Genomic DNA, 17363 nt, shown 5'->3' on the forward strand with positions numbered 1-17363 from the left:
AAGCCAGTTCTCTAAGTGCACATTACGCAAAATGATCTACAATTTCAACTTATGTTTTGCAAGAAACAAAATATACAAATGTGTTCCATGTATAGAAAGGAGGCTTTAAATTCTCTCCCAGAATTTTCGTACCACTAATGTCAAATTATTTTAAATTAAATTCCAATAAGCATCCTTATCTTGGGCTTGACTATATTTCGCAGAAATAAAGACACGGTGAGCTAATGAAAGGGTGAAAATGTAATTTAGTTGTACTCATCTGAAGGTCCATCTTCTACTAGGAAACTCCACTCAAGAAAACAACAGACATAGCTGAGCAATCCCAAGTTATTTTGCAAAAAAAAGAGAGAGAAGGAGAGAAGGAAGAAAGGGGAGAGAGGAAAAAAAAGAGGGGGGAGAAGAAGGAAAGAAGGGAGAGAGAGAGAGAGAAAGAAGGAAGAAAAGAGGGAGAAAAAAGGAAAGAGGGAAGGAAGGAGAAAAAAGGGAAGAAAAACGAAGGGGGGGGAGGAGAGGATGAAAGGAGGAGGGTTTAAAGGAAGGAGGGAAAGAGTTACTCTGGGTTGTTAAAATGGCTGTGATAAAGCACAAAAGCTGAGGGTCATGGTTTAACAGCTAGGCCCTCTCTCAGCTCCTGAGCCCTTTGATGTATTTTGCATATAGTTGTTGCATACTTGGTTATCTAAGTTGCCAGCTCCAGCAGATTAAAATCAACATATCGTGAAGGCAGGAGAGCTGCAGGAGGCTAGCTAGCCACCTACAAGACCCCACCTGGAAGCTGGAGAAAAGACAGAAAAACACTGCATGACACAAAAAGTGGCATTTGCTCTGGTTGTTGTGAGTTATCAAGGAAAGACAAGTTTGGTTCTGAATCTAAAGTACAGAAATGTATGATATGCTCCTGAAAGACTTTCAGCAAACATTTCAAAAATTGGTCATGCTTTAAAAGGAAGAGCCTTGAAAATCCAAATTATTCATGGATGCTTAGATGCCTTAATTCCATGGGTCAGTTTCTGTTTCAGGTACACTGACCCAAGTCTTCATTAACTTAAGGAATGTCCCTTAAATATCCCAGACTTTCTGTTAGACCTAAAGATTTTTACTAGGAAGCCAGGTGACCATAATCATTATGGTTAGCTTATTAGTTGGTGGGGCGGGGGTGGGGGGGTGGTCTTAAACAATAAGATAGAATAAGACCGTCAAGTAGGATTTTCACTCCATCTGTGAAGATGACACATGGGTTTCAAAAGCAGTTGGGCAGAGCTGAAAAAACTAGAGGAGCATCCAGCCTTAGCCCAATTTATCCCAAGAACCTTCTGTATAGATTAAACTAGATTATTTCAGGTCCCCTTTATAAATCTACATTACCAAAGTCTTTAAAATAATGTAATCCTGCTCTTTATCCATCCATGACCCACGAGTTGTAGCCATGTTAGAGGTCAAAAAGAAGTAAACAGTTTTTATCGGCTGAGAACTTGGCACTTTTAAAAACAGAAGGGCACTTAAACGCTTGCTATGGCTATAACTAAATCAGAGAGTGTAAGAGGGGCCAATGTCAGAAGAGACCTCCACAGATACAGAAGTGGTTGTGGCAGGGGCAACCATAGGGGTCATTTCTTAAATGGACACTGCTGGACATGGCACCCAATGGGACAAAAGAAAAAGGATGAGAAAATTGAGCAAATGAACTTTGAGGCTTCAATCTTGGCTACCTGTGGTAAAGGAGGACTGGTTTTGTTGTTATTGTTATTTTTGTTATTTTTATTTATTTTAATTCTAGTATCATTCACATACAGTGTTATATTAGCTGAGGTGTACAATATAGTGATTCAACAGGAGGCACTGTTAGTAAACACAGGAAGGTGAGAAGATGGGGCAGTGATGCTGAGGGCAGTCTACATATGAGACTCTAGTCGGTCAGCCAGGAGAGCCCTCCAGAAGGAAGTTTGAAAAAATCAGTTTCAGGTTCTTGAGAAAGCTCTAGAACATAATATCATCTACCTAGATATAATTCTCTGAGTTCCAGAGCAGCACCACTTCAAGTATGACCTACAAACCAGTAGCATCTTCTGGAAAAAGATTAGAACTGCACCATCTTGAGGTCCACACCAGACCTACTGAGTTAGGAGTTAGGATCTCTAAGTTGGAGCTGACAGTCTGTATTTTAGCAAACACTCCAGATGATTCAGAATGCACTAAATTTGAGAAGCACTCTTGGGCCAGAGAGTAGATGAGATCAGAGAAGGAGAAAGCATACACATCAAAGAAAAGAAGTTTGCTCATTAGGGTATTCTTTTAGGAGCTGAAGGACCTGAAAAGCAGGAGGGGGAAAAAAAAAAAACACCATAGAAGGACTCTCAAAGAAGCATGAGAAAAATTATGGTGCATTTCAATGTGAAAATCAAGGAAAAATAAAATCACTCGTGCACTTAGTTTAGGCTCCCTCACAAATTGTTAAACTCTGAGTGATGGGACTAGTTAGGGATCAGGTAAGAGTTAGCCTCAGTGGCTCCAAGCATAATCTGTTTATGTGGACAAATCAAGACTGTGCTATACAAAATAGGGCTTTGGTCACCTCTAGACAATGGTGGAGCCATGAATGACAATATTCTACCAAATATTCTGGCTGCTTTGGGCTGCTATGCTAAGGACACGTGTCTCTAATCTCACATTCAAACAGACAAATCATTTGTCTAAGAAGCTACAACACAGGAAACATCAGAAATCTGTAGTGGGTCCCAGAGGAAAGAAACAACAGAGCTCACTGGTCTCGCTCACCTGTAATTTATCAATTTTATTATTTCTCACACAAATATTGAATTAGAGTGTTTTAATAACTTTCCCCTAGCAAATGAATTTCTCTCCAACGTAGACTAATAACAGGCACAGAACAAGTTGTCTGTGGTCCCTGATGCTGGGAGAAAATTACTTCCGGCCATTATAGCTCAGTAATGACAGCATTTAGTATTACCCCATCATCAAAGCAATCACAAAATCATCCAGAAAAGTACCTATTTTCACAGAGCACTGAGCTGGACTCATAATTCTGGAGTGAAGGTGTCTGGCTTTCATGCAATACAGTGGCTAGCATCCTCGGGCTGACTATCTGCTTCCTTAAACAAATGTGAGAAAATTTTCTGGACATGTTGTTGGGGTGGGAAGACACTCCCAGTTTATTTTTGTTCCACCACAGAAACTTGTGAGTTCCATTTCAAGGGCTGAAGAGATATTTGTTCGGTGAATGAGTTCTTTCCAGCAGCCTCTGTCCTCACTGGCTTCATTTCATAGCTACACATATCAAGGTTGGTAAAATTCTTGTTTAAGTAGATAGAATGCTGACTCTAATACCTAAAGAAATAATTGGGATATATTTGTTTAATTTTTTTTAGGATTTTATTTATTTATTCATGAGAGACACAGAGAGAGAGCAACAGACATAGAGGGAGAAGCAGGCTCCCTGTGGGGAGCCCAATGCAGGCTCGATCCCAGGACCCCTGGATCATGCCCTGAGCCGAAGGCAGACGCTCAACTGCTGAGCCACCCAGACGTCCCTATTTGTTTAGTTTTTTAACAACAATAACAAAACAACAACAAAATACATACATATATATATGTATATATACGTTGTATATATATGTAGACAAACTTTGGTTATTTACTTTATTCACCACAGAACCTTGCCCTTTCTCCTACCCTGTTCACACCAAAAGGAAAAAGTAAAATTTGAGTCCAGAAATAATCAAAATCAAAATCAAAAATTTTAGGTGTGGAAAAAAGATGACAACAGGATGTTGCGAAGTGAGGTCAGGGGTCAGAGAGACCTGAGAGCCAAACTGAACTCTGATAATCACTGTGTGACCTAGACTACATCACTTGTCCTGAGAAGCCTCAGTTTACTGATCTGAAAAAACGAGAATGAAAATCCCATCTCCCAATAGAAGTGTTTTATGGATTAAATGAGATGATATATACCTAGTGTTTAGTTTCAAGAACCAAGAAACTCCTGCCACTATCTAGTACAGTTTCCGTATGTTGCTACACAGACAGCATAATGGAAAATATGGCCCCAGATTCAAATTCTGCCTCTACTGCTTATTAGCTAGCATTTTTAAGTTCCTGGACTCCTTTTCCTCTCCATTGGCAAAATGGAGGGAATGGGTTAGAATATTCTTAAATTCCCTGTATCTTTAATATTTTGTACATTATATACCTTTATCAATTGCCCCGAGACTTTGCTCTCTTCAAAATTAATTAAATTAAGTAAGCTATTTATTGACAAAAGACATTCAAATAGAAAAATGACAAACTGGGATCCCAGGTTTGGCGCCTGCCTTTGGCCCAGGGCCCGATCCTGGAGACCGGGGATCGAATCCCACGTCGGGCTCCCGGTGCATGGAGCCTGCTTCTCCCTCTGCCTGTGTGCGCCTCTGCCTCTCTCTCTCTCTCTCTCTCTCTCTCTCTCTCTGTGTGTGACTATCATAAATAAATAAAAATTTAAAAAAAAATTAAAAAAAAAAAAAGAAAAATGACAAACTAAAATTTACCAGGTTGGCTGGTAACCAATGCAATCAGCACCCAAATCAAGGATTAGAGTTTTACCAGCAGAGTCTCAGATCATTATGTTTCTTTAGCACACACAAAGAATATCTGATAAATACATATAAGGGACTATTAACATAAAGGTCTTGTTTCTAATTAAAACAACAATAAAAACTAAATTGGAAGAAAAAAGCCAATTGAATAAAAAGCATTCTGGATAGGAAAAATAAAAAGATAGATCAAGACAAATGATCTCCATATTAAAACCTACCGCAAAGCTAATTTTTAGGATCCTATTATGACACATTCATTTAGCCATCAAGAAGAGATCCAAACGCAATATGCTGTTCAAAATAAAACTCATTTCTTTACATGCCCACTACCACAGTTGGCTTCCCGAGGTCCCTCCCCTAAGCCTCACTGTGCTCTAGACAGTCAGCCGCTTGCATTTTTACAGTTTGCTTCTCAGACTTGCAGCACTTTCCCCTGCCTGTTGGTAGAAAGATTTTCAATACAGACAGACCTGCATGCATTTGGAAATGGCAGCCAACACGCTGAAGGAGATCTTCCCTTCTGGCTGCATCATTATCTTTTAAACATACCTATATGCTGAGTTCCAGAGAACAGTTCTCAATGTATGCACATTTTCCCTGCTAGCACACACTAGCTTTAAACATAAAAAGACTCCATTAAAGTCACAATAATATTCTCCCAAGCTTGACATCTAAAACCACGGATAAGAGAAATATTTTGTAGGAAATGCAAACTCCTCTACGTTTTACTTTTGCTTCAGCTTACAAAGAATTAAAAGGAAAAGAGGAGAAACTTCTCAAAGCTATTGACAATTGAAAATAAAAAGACTATGGGCTGTCTGAGAATGCTGTTTCTTTGAATTCAGAAGAGAAAAGGTGAAGTATCTTTGACTTTATTTATCTTGCTCAATCTCCTTGGCCTGGCAGCCTGACCTGTAATTCTGCAGAGAACCCAGAACAAAGGACGACAGGAAGAAGGGGACAAAGGAAAGGCAAAAGGCAAATAATCGGAGGAGGAAAAGAGCAAAGGAGGCCTGTATAGGGGCCAGTGACAAGTTCTGCAGCTTCATGGGCCCAGAAAGCACAGTGGTGTGATAGTCTGAAATATTACCCAATATGTTTTCACTGCTAGTGATTCACATTGCCCTTTCCGGCCCACCTCCCTCCCACTCCAGCTGAGGCTGCCAGTGCTTGGGGGTGGAGCTTGGTGGGGAGAAGAAAAAAATTCAGGTTGGGTCCTAATTCCAAATTTGCCTCTGGAAGCCCATTTCAGGGAGAGAAAGGAGTAGTTGTTCAAACCAAAGCTTTCATTTGCAAAACCAGAAATGTAAAAAAAAAAAAAGAAAAGAAAAAAAAGTTTGGAGGGCTCAAAGGAGAAAAAGGAGTATTTTTACTTTTGTTTGTTTTGCTAACCAAAAGCCATAAAGTAGGGAGGATTCAGAACAGGGTGTGACTTGGGGCACTTCCTGAACCACGGTGGCTGAGGCTGAAAGGAACCTTCCTGGGATGGGGCTGGTAGGGAGGACCCAGAGGCAATCTATCAGCCGAAGAGAGGTGTCTGGGTTCTCCCTTTTGGGAGAATCTCCCAGGAGACCCCACAGTTTGTAGGGCAGCCTCGGGGGTGGTAGGCAGGCCCTGTTAAGGCAAAAGAGTCCTAAACTCCCACCTCAACCCACCTCCACTCCCACTGCCCACAGCACAGGGAGATCCAGAAAGCTCCGAGAGAACGCACCAAACGCACCCCTGAACCAGCAGAGAAGATAGACATTCCAGTTGGAAACCATGGCCCAGGACGACAGACAGGAGCAGCAGGTACCAGAGCAGGTCCAATGGCCAGAGCTGATATGACATGGAGGTGGAGGCAGTCCACAGGAAAAGGCAGGGAGGACTAACTAAACATGCATCAGATCCCCTCCTCTCTTTTCAGATGTGCACCCTCTGAACCTAGCTGTCCTTCTTGGGACAAAATAATGATTAGTGCTTCCACATACCTGTATGCTAATGTGTCCACATCACAGATCATAACAACTTCAAAAGCTTCCTTGGTGGTTCTTGCTGCTTCCTCATATCCCTACATTCTATTAAAGTCATCCCCTTCCTGGCAAGAAGGCTCAGTGTTGGTAACTATGCCATCAGTCTAATTAGCCCTCCAGCAAGGGGGTGCGAGGCAGTCCTGCTGTGAACAGGGAGCTTAGGAACCTACCATCCTTCAAATGGCGAAAGATGTTTAGGAAGCCCTTCTCTTGACTCATACCTGCACTCCCAATATCCTGTAGCATCACGCTGAATTCTGCTCTCCATTTCACCTCTGGGGGCTGAATGGGGAAGAAATCCTAAAAAATAATAATAATAAATAAAAAATAAAATAAAATAAAATCCTTTAAAAAAAAAAAGAAAGAAAAAGAAATGCAGTCTTAGGCTTCACCCTAGACCTATCAAATCAAAATCTGAATTTTAGCCAAGAACCCAGGAAATCTGTACACTCGTTAAAATTTGAGAAGCAGTATCTGTAGCTTGGCTGTCTGCTTTTAGTTCAGGCTGAATTTTAGAGTCAATTGGGAAAGTACTAACAAAGTACTAATGTGCCCCAAAGATTCTTATTTAACTAGTCCAGAATGAGTCCTGGGCACCTGTATTTTTTTAATTCCCCCAAGTAATTCTAATATGTAGCTTGGGTTACAACCCAGGGCCCTGGCTAAACTAACAGACTCGGAAATGTCAAGTTTTCCTGGCTGAAAATTTGCAGGTGACTTAAGGCATAAGGAAGGAGACAAGGGGGATGGATGTGCCAAACACATTGCAAATATTAGCTCATTTGCCTCCATGAGTAATACTGAAAACGTGCTATCAGTAGAACCTTTTAACCAATCATGGAAATTAAGGCTTTGAGAGTTTAACTTAGACAGGATTCCATATCAGCAATTCCAGAATTAACAGGTTGTGGAGCCAGGATTTAAAGGCTTGAATTGAAAACCCTATCTGCTAAATACAGAAACTAAGCAATACAAAAATGAAAAAAAAAAAAAAAGAGGTATGCAGTGGAGTTTCCACGAGATAAACCAATGTTCTAACATGCAGAGCATCACAGTACACAGGATTCTGAATTGGTTCACTCTATGATCAAATATAAATGTTAGACAAAACGCTAGACTAAGGGGGGTTTATCTGAACTCTTCATAAAAGATTTGCAAGATCTGTATTCTTTCTCCAATCCTCCCTCTCAGGTGTTGCTCTAGAGGTGACCTACCCAGTGAGGGATGTAGTACCAGCTTGCAGTACCACTTGCAGAAAATTTAGTGTAACAAACACCGAGCAGTGACATATAGCACTTCTCTATGCAACCTGATGAAGTGTCTCCCATGTCACCTTCTTGACTGCTGACTACCCCCAGAGAGCTGGGGGCAATAGGAAGGCAGTATGATTAGCAAACAGAACATATACTCCCCCTCAAACCTGCCATCCCAACTCCTCCATTGACTATTCAACTTTGGTCAGGGCACTTAACCCTCCCACATCTCAGATAACTCAACTGTAAAATGGAGGAAAGTACAGTGCAATGCTCCCCTCCTTGCCTGGCTGTTGTAAAGATTGTGAGGATATATATAAAAAGCATGGAATACAGTCATGGTGTAATTTATTACTATTTCATGATAGTAATTCATGATAGGCTTTCACAAGCCTATTTCAATAGGCTTCTGCCCTCTTCCTCCCTTGTTAACTAAAACCCTTACAGCCATCAACACGGATACTTTCTGACAGCCCTCTGTCACACAGAGCTATAGGCCCCATGCTCACCATTAGCACATCTAGAACATATTACCCAATAAACTGAACCAAGTAAAGTTGTCTGCATAACTGCCTTGGTCATTTTGACCAGGAGTTCCCTGAAGACAAGGACTATCTTATTGTCCTTTAAACTTCTAGCACCTAGCCCAATGCCTGCTTAAAAAGGTACTCAAATATTTGTAGAATATATGAACAAAATATAAATATTTGGGGCTGGCCCTTCTGGAAATAGCTGGTGCTTTCCCCACCACCCAAAATCTCACTGCTGGGTCTCTGGGTGAACAGAGACATTATCACTCATCATCTTCTCTGTAGCTCCTTATCCATCACTAGTCCATAAATCTAGTCCTCTAGATAGTTGTTTCTTACTCATAGCCAAGGTAAGACAGAGTCCTGGGCTATTCTATACCCCCCAAACCTCTCCTGCCAAGGTCTTGAGCAAAAGGATTCCCACTCACTTGGTACAATGGAAGAACATCCGAGGGCATTCTTTGCTCTTCAAATCAATTTCTGCCCCATGAGTCACATGTTGGATACACATAACCTCACCTTCCAAGAAACATTCCCATAGTTTTCCTTAAAATGATCCATTACTGATAAATATATATACATATCTGCCACATAACCTCATTTCATCCCCATACTACCCCATCAAAATAAGTACTTTACATGATTTAGGGATGAGGAAGATGCTCCTGGGAGCCTTCCCAATTTTCCTTGTCCTAGTCCTCAAAAAAAGAGCCTCCCAAAATCCTACTTTCCAGCCTCTTCTTAAGACTAAGACATGAGAAAATATCACAGTTTGGCCAGTGGGACCTGAGGGGAAATCTTCCTGGAGACAGATCATAGATAGCAAAACTTTTTCACCTCAATAAAAAGAGACGCAAGGAAAAGACACCATCCTTCTTCAGCTGGATATTGCCATGGCTGCCTGTGATGCCTGGAACAGTAGCAGCCATCTTGCAACCATGAGGAGAGAGCGCTAAAGGACCAATCCAATATGGCAATGGTGGGGAGCAGAAAGAGAGATCCTTCATGACACCGTTAGTCACTCTCCCATCCCTGGAACCACCTATTGACCTATGGCTATGCTTGCTGCGATGTGATATAATAAACATTTTCACTGTTTAAGCTACTTTTAGGTAGGTATCATGTTACTTGTAGCTGAAATGTCCTACCTAATACAACAAGGAAGAGGACATGAGAAACTAATTACCTTGGCCAAAAAGACCACATTGCAATCAGCAAAAGAAAAGAAGATTATAGCAGAGGAAAGGAAGTAATATTATTTACTCATCATGAGCAACACACTTTATCAAGAGCCATATATGAAATACACCATTTAATCCTCACCAAAACCCTATAGAAATATAATGAGGGGGGCACTTGATGGGATGAGCACTGGGTGTTATTCTGTATGTTGGTAAATTGAACACCAATAAAAAATAAATTTATTATTAAAAAAAAGAAATATAATGCATATTTTATTTTGTAGAAGAAAATTCAAAAAGGTTAAGTAACTTACTCATGGTCAAGTAGGAAGTAGCAATTTTGGTGTTTCAACACAAGTTGGTATGACTCCAATGTCAGGAGGGATCTGCCACATTACATACATGCAAAGGTGGTGTTCCATTAACCCATCTTTTTGTATGACTGTGTTCCTCAGATCTCTTCCTATGAAATTATTTTTCTAGGGAATATTTAAGACATGAGGAAAGGCAACCGTGTTCTCAAAAAAATAGGGAGAGCGTACGATAAAGGGACAACAGCAGAGCACTTGAGAGCTACCGGGGAAGACTTCAGATTATATACAGAACAGACCTAGACAAATACTGCTCTTTGATTAAAAAATACACAAATGTACTCTTGTATACATATGCATTTTCAATATTTTGCAGTTTTTATTAACCGTAAGCTATTTGATATATTTATGACATAATTAAGGAAAACTTTCACAAATAAATTAGATCTATTTTTGGCTGGATAACAATATATCTATTTGCTTTTGTTAGACCTTGGAAATTTCAATACACTGTAATTGTATTTCTAATGACAGAAGATTCATCTCAGCTCATAGTGTATGCATTTCATTATTCACCACATCTATATTCGAGTAAATGAACTTGTTCATTATACATTGTAATCTTTCTGTTGCGCAATGTTTCCATTTTTGAAAGCCATGTAATCACTTCATTGTGGTGTTGGCAATTGTCATTATATAATATATAAAATTTCAAAAGGATGCAATTGAAGGATTTTGATCTTGCAGCATAAATATATGCATGACATGCAATACAAATAAACTTATTCCAGATGGTTGCTTAAAACAGATAAATCAAATTTCCCAGTAGTAACAAACTAAATCTGCAACCAAATAGAGTTCTTTCACTGATAAAATGCCCAGACATTCATGTTACTCCAAACAATAAATGTGACAAAACTGAGGTGGGTCATGATAAAACTAACTTGGATTTTTCTGGCTATTTTAAGAGGTTTTTTTTTGGGGGGGGGCTACTGAAGATGAAGGCCCTCTAACCTGAGAAAGTCCAGATTTTAAGTTCAATTCTGTTATATTTCAAAGACAGGCAAGCTCGGTATGTCTGCATTTCACGGGGAAAAGAAGCAGACACAGTGAGTTTAATCCACCAACATGAGGTTGGCAATACTTTTCCCTTCCACACACCTTCTAACTATATTTACAAGGCTTTCAAACATAGGCAAAAACAGAACACTACAGAAAATGTTAACTAGGAAAAACATATTGGCTCAGTAAAACAAATAACCCTCAAAGCCAGAGAACTGCATGTTTATTGACTCCACCCCCGTTAGCCCTGCCTTGTGTGGCCCAAGTACATTAACAAACAGCCCAGCTCTTTCTGCTCTGTTGCTAGCGACCTTACTGCTTTCAGCAGCTAGTGAAATTAAACCTCTTCCAAATAATTCTCATGTGCACAGACTGTAAAGTGAATGTAAATTAAAGTAACACATTACCCAAAACTTCAACTTCTTTAGAAAGCTGCCTCCTAGTCCCACTTTTACAAATATTCTTCATTTACTCCATATGCAAACACTTAGGAGTGGTTCACAGAAACCCACCTTTGCCTCTGAACAGTCCTCATTATATAACCAACTGACCTGGCCACAAAGCTCATATATGCTTCTGAGTGCCCTCATACCCATGCTACTGACATGGTTCAAGGACCAACATCTTTCAAGGCTCAACAAACTTTTGTAAAAGAATTATTTCCAATGAATAACAAAGGATGGCGAAAATACCAATAGAAATGTTGGTGAACAGACCAGGAGGAGAGAGAAAGAAGCAAACAGCCAACAAATATAAGACAAAAATACATCTATTTCAGTAGTGGCCAAATAAAGGCAGATAAAAAAAATAGGTGTGATCAAAGTTGATCAATTTTTTTTTACATAATATTGTTTTATCTTGGAAATGCTGAAGAAAAATGGGAGAACTTCAACTGTTGCTGCTTATTGTGGTAAGCAGTGGTAGTGAATTGGTACTTACTAACTGACCTGATAGCTCCCTTTCCATTACTAAAAATCTTCCTCTCAGAAGTCAGAGTTACACACCACTGTGACCACCCACTTTAAGCCACAGAGCCCCATCAATGAAGAAGCACGGCTAAATTTTGACCATCAATCAATTAGTCCAAACCAGAAACACTAGGGACATTAAAAATTCTCAATTTACCAATAACTTTAGTCAATGCCAAATTATACCATCTGGTACTTAATATATTCATTAATCCTCATGTAGGATTATACTACAAGGAGCATATTCAATCAATTTCTCACATCATATCTAATAGGTATTATAATAGTATAAATATTCCATATGGGAGGGGTCTATTCACCAAGTGACGCTTGACAAATGTTTGTCTATGACTTTCATTAATGCCTAACAAGGTCATGGTTAAACTCCAGCACACAATGTGAGACTATAATCCTATGGCTTTTTATGCAGAGATATCTCAAGCAATTCATAGCATACCCCCCATTAATGTAGGATATAAATACTCATTAGATAATCTTCGATAACAATTCTGGAAGTAAATATGATTATTGTATTACATCCAAAACATCTGCAGAGATACACCAGTGGCCAATGCAGGCCCAGATACACGAAGGAAATGCCTAACACTGTCATTTGCAACCATTATCTTTTCTCACTAGCATCTCTGCCTAGGTGAGTCCTTTAAATTGAATAGAAGCAAGATGTGTGAGTTGCTTGATTACGTGAAATCAGGCTGCACAGAGTCCCACCTGATGTCTGGCTGAGACTCATCACCACCTTTTAGGAAACTTGTCATTTTTTAAGAAAAAGGAGCTGCTATCGCTGGGCAGCCATGACTGTTATCTGCACTGCAGGTCGCTGGCTGAGCCACATTTTCTGCTAATTAAATTCACTGTGGGAGATTCCTAACGCGTGTCTCCATGGGAAATGGATCTGAAAATCTGGATGATGCCCCTAATTGCTTCTGGTAACAAGGTTATGAAACCCAGGCTGTCATACCTAGGGAAAGCTGAACTCAGTTAAGTGGGTCTATTCTCACAGACCATATGGGTTTCTTCAGCCTACAGCTGAAAAAGCTAAAATAGGGCTCAGCTGCAACTGGGCACTGTCTGAACAAGGCTTGTCACGTTGCACTTTTCAATTACTTACCTGGAAACACAGCAAGCAAGTAATTGTGAAGAAGCACAATGGTAAATCAGCAGATACTGTTTGCCTTACCTGAGTGGAAGATCACCTCTGGCCTGATCTATGGCAGGGCTACTCAAAATGTGGTCAACAGATTGCAGCACCAATGTCATGGGGGAGCTTGTTAGAAATGCAAATCCTTAGAGACACTGACTCACAGTATCTGAGAAGTGAGCCCAGAAATCTGCCGCTTAGCAACTTCCCCACTAAAATTTGAGAAGTCCTGGTCTCAAATACACTGGATTACAAGTCAATCAAAGAATGTGGCTCTCTTCCTGGCTCAGTCACCAAGAGAGTTTGCCCTTGGGTGTGGGGGGTGCTCATTTAGCCTCTGTGACCTCAGTTTCTTCCTTGTTCCAATTATTTACTGCTGTGTGAAGGTTGTGTGAAGGTAACGATGGTTTTGTGAGTTGAGTGGACCCAGCCGGCACGTTTTCACTTGGGGTTGAGGTCAGGTGGCAACTGCACAGGAGTCATTTGAATGACTGGCTCAACTGGAAGTTCAAGATGGCTGTTGTATACATATGCTTGGCATCTGAACTGGAATGGGTCTCATGGCTAGCTGGGCATGTCTCTCTCCACATGGTCTCTCCACATGGATAGCTTGAGCTTCCTCATAACATGGTTGCTTCAGAGTGTTGGACCTCTTACATAGTGGCTAACTTCCCCCAGAGTATGTATTTAAAAAAGGAAAGCAGAAGCTGCAAGGTCTTGTTAAGATTTAGGCCTGAAACTGGCACAGTGCCATTTCTGCCACATTCTCTGGGTGAAAAGCAAGTCATGGAGTTAACCCAATCTTAAGGAAAAAGTGTGGGATTGTATAAGAATAGGATTTGGAAGGCATCTTTAGAGACGAGTTGGTATACTCATTTATAAGATGAAGGAAGTGGACTTTACTCCTAAAGGTTTTTAGTCTATGGTTTTTATGGCTTTCGTAGTATATGATTCTCTGATATGGGCAATACCCATATTTCTTGGAGTCCATTACATCTATCTCGAGGTGGCCTATTTCTCCATAATATCACTGCCACTCATTTTGCACTAAGCACATGCAGTCTTGCATTATGATTTACCTTATAAATGTTACTCTGACTTCCCAACTCGATTATAAAATCCTCAAGGCCTTTATGCCTCCTTGAAACTCCATTACCTAGTGCACTGACCTATATATCATATTAGGCTTTCAATGAAGATGTGATAATGATGATGGTGGTGATGATGATGCTGATAGAATCACTGCTATTAAATTATCCTGTCGACTTAAATGAGTACAAAGCAACCATTTCCAAAGTTGAAAAATAATATCAATGCCTTTGTAATTTTTTACAGTTTTTTTTAAAGTACACTTCCTATGATGGACAAAATAGAACTGTAAATATGATTTCCTTTGAAGTACAGTTTGCTTTAAAGATATACTCTCCTTTTTTATTTTCTGGTACAAAAGGGACACTGTTCAGTGGTCATGAAACCACTTCATTTTCCTCCTAGGCATACAGGAAGGCCACCTTTCTCACCCCCTTAAAACTAGGTAGGACCACAAAACTGAATTCTTGCGCATAATTCTAATCATATCCCAGTACAATCCACAAGACTGAAAAAACTTGGTCCCTGATTTACTGCTTAGAGCACTGCTACCAACCAAAAACGACCTTTTTTGCATTTTGCATGAGTAACAATTACAGTGCCATTGAGTCAAGACATTGGATTGTTTATTTGTTATGGCACTAACCTACATTGACTGGTATATCTACTTTATTCCCAGAGTCAACCCCTTGAGTCCTTGTCCTACATCAATTCTTTAGATTGGCATTTAAATTGAATATTTTTTATCAATAAATCTATTTCTACATCATTTTAATGGGAACCTATAAATGCGTTGTTTAGATATTTCATATTTTAATCAAATTCACAGTATTGTGAATTTAGTGCATTTCACTACTGAAACAAATTGATTGACCTTGACAATCAATTTCTGCAACATATTTTCCACAATATCTCCAATAAGATCTCATAAGCAAGCTGTGTATATTTGATTCTCCAGGTTTGTTATCTTTGCTTATCCATCCTTCATCTTATTCAATCATTTATTCAAAAACCATTTGTGAGCACCTGCTATGTGTCAGACATTATCCATGCAGAGGAGGCCAGGATAAACAGGACATGGGCAGAAGAAAGACAATCACAACACACCGAGCTTGGAAGAGGGGGCGTATGAAGTGCAACCAGAATATAAAAGCTGGTTCTCCTAATGACAATGAAAAGGCAGAGGCATTTTTACAAAGGTCGTGGCATCCATACTGAGTTTTGACAGGTGAGTAGCAGCAGTTCATCAGATAGAGAAGGCAGTAAAAGGTAAGTCAGACCAAGTAGGAATATGAAAAAGGCCCAAAGGTGGGAGCCATCATATCTTGCAGTATGGTCCTTATAGCAGTCTAATAATCTGGTTAGCATGACCCCAGAGATGACTAGATAACCAATTAAAATTCAGGAATGATTTTTAGCTGGACAGCCTTGTCTTAACCACAAGAGTGATACATAAGGTTTGTGTTCATACCTGATCGTTCTGGGATTTACATTGTTTAACCCCAAGATTGAAGTGAGGCACCTGGCCCAGGTGAGGTGATTCCTCATATATTTCCACCTAAACTTAGAGGAATGACTTACCCAGTCTTCTGTAAGTAAGACTGGTCTTCAAGTTAGGCCTCCCAGAGATCTACCATGAGGCTCACTTATTCATACATTATGATTATCCTCTACTGCACATTCCTTTGGTGAAGATGTTGCACCCAGAAGATTGCACCTCCATCCTCCTTGGGGAAGATGGCTAGTCTCTCTCTGCCTTGAGTGCTGACTGTGGTCAACTTCTCCCTGTATCCTTAAGTTCCCCCAAATAGTACCAGAAACTATTATTTCTGCCCATTGAAGCCAACAAATATTATTTGCAATTCAGTGGTGCTGCACAGGACACCGTGTGTTTGGGGAAACTACAATTCAATTGATATGGCTAGGAATACATTGGTGATTTGTAAAAAAAAAAAAAAAAATATGTAAGAAAAGGAAGTCAGGGACCAGATCATGAGGAATGTTGTACACCATGCTAAAGAATGTGGATGTAATCTTATTAGGCCAAAGGGAACCCAGGATATGGGTGTGACATGAGAAAAACAGAGTTGCAAAACCAAAACAAGAACAAAAAACCTTACTCACACTGGAAGGGAAATGTAACATAAGTCAAGAGGAGATTCTTGAAAAAATCTGCAGAGATATTTAACTAAAGGCAGCAGTGGAGAAGAGACTATATATTTCCAAGATAATGAGGAAGTAGAATAAATCAAGGCTGATAATTTTAAGTTTAAAGAGGGAGAAATCTGGGATGCCTTCAGAGTATATGCCATCATGGGGGACAATGGCAGTGTCATAATGTCATTAGCCAAAATTGAAGCTAAAACTTGGAAGAAAAGAAAGTAGTAGGAGTGGGGGAGATGATGAGCTTATATTTAGTATATTAAGTGTGAGAGGACTTTGAGATTCAAAGGTGAAAATTGTTGCCAGTTGGAAATGTGTGCTAGAATTTTTTTTTGTAAGATTGTATTTATTTATTCATAAGAGACACAGAGGGAAAGGCAGAGACATGGGCAGAGAGAGAAGCAGGCTCCCTGTGGGTAGTCTGGTGTGGAACTTGATCCCAGGACCTGGGGATCATGACCTGAGCCAAAGGCAGATGCTCAACCACTGAGCCACCCAGGTGCCCCTGTGTGCTTGAATTTAAAACTGATGTCTGTCTTGGTAGGAAAAATGGATTTGGGAATCATTTGCACACAGAAATGGTAATAAAAAATTATGCTGTTGACTGAACCAGAGGTAGAGAACATGATGAGCAGTCATCCAAGCACACAGAATCCTGAGAAAAAGAAGCATTAATAAACCAATGGAGAGAGAAGATACCCCAACAGAGATCCAAGAAATGTCATGGAGGCAGAGTCGAAGGAGGAACACTCACACAAGGACCTTCCTTGGGTCTCCAAATCCCCTTCATCCTTCAAGGTCTGGCTGAAATTCTATGTCCTTCATAATGTGAAGCCTTACAGTGTTATCTCCTACCCTACGTGTGTCTCTATCACGTCATACACCAAATGTTACCTAGTATTGTCATCTCCCCACACAAGCTCTGGGGAAGCTATCCCCCTAGATGGATGCTCACAGTTCTAGGCCTACAATTTATTTTTCACCGACCCCAATGGGAAAAGACGTCCTTACTCTTGGTGATTGTCAGCTCTTGTTAGCACTCATCA

The 17363-nt window shown here is 40.1% G+C and overlaps 1 long non-coding RNA gene across 1 annotated transcript in view; it reads right to left on the reverse strand.

Moving 5' to 3' along the window:
• The window catches only part of LOC144298796 (uncharacterized), an 80676-nt gene extending 63538 nt beyond the window's left edge, over positions 1–17138 (reverse strand). The window contains exon 1 of the long non-coding RNA XR_013365680.1: positions 17072–17138. This is a non-coding gene — a long non-coding RNA (uncharacterized LOC144298796). The remainder of the gene's footprint in view (positions 1–17071) is intronic.
• Between the last annotated feature and the right edge of the window lie 225 nt (positions 17139–17363).

This window comes from Canis aureus, chromosome 26, assembly GCF_053574225.1.
Source record: "Canis aureus isolate CA01 chromosome 26, VMU_Caureus_v.1.0, whole genome shotgun sequence".
Lineage (NCBI taxonomy): Eukaryota > Metazoa > Chordata > Mammalia > Carnivora > Canidae > Canis > Canis aureus.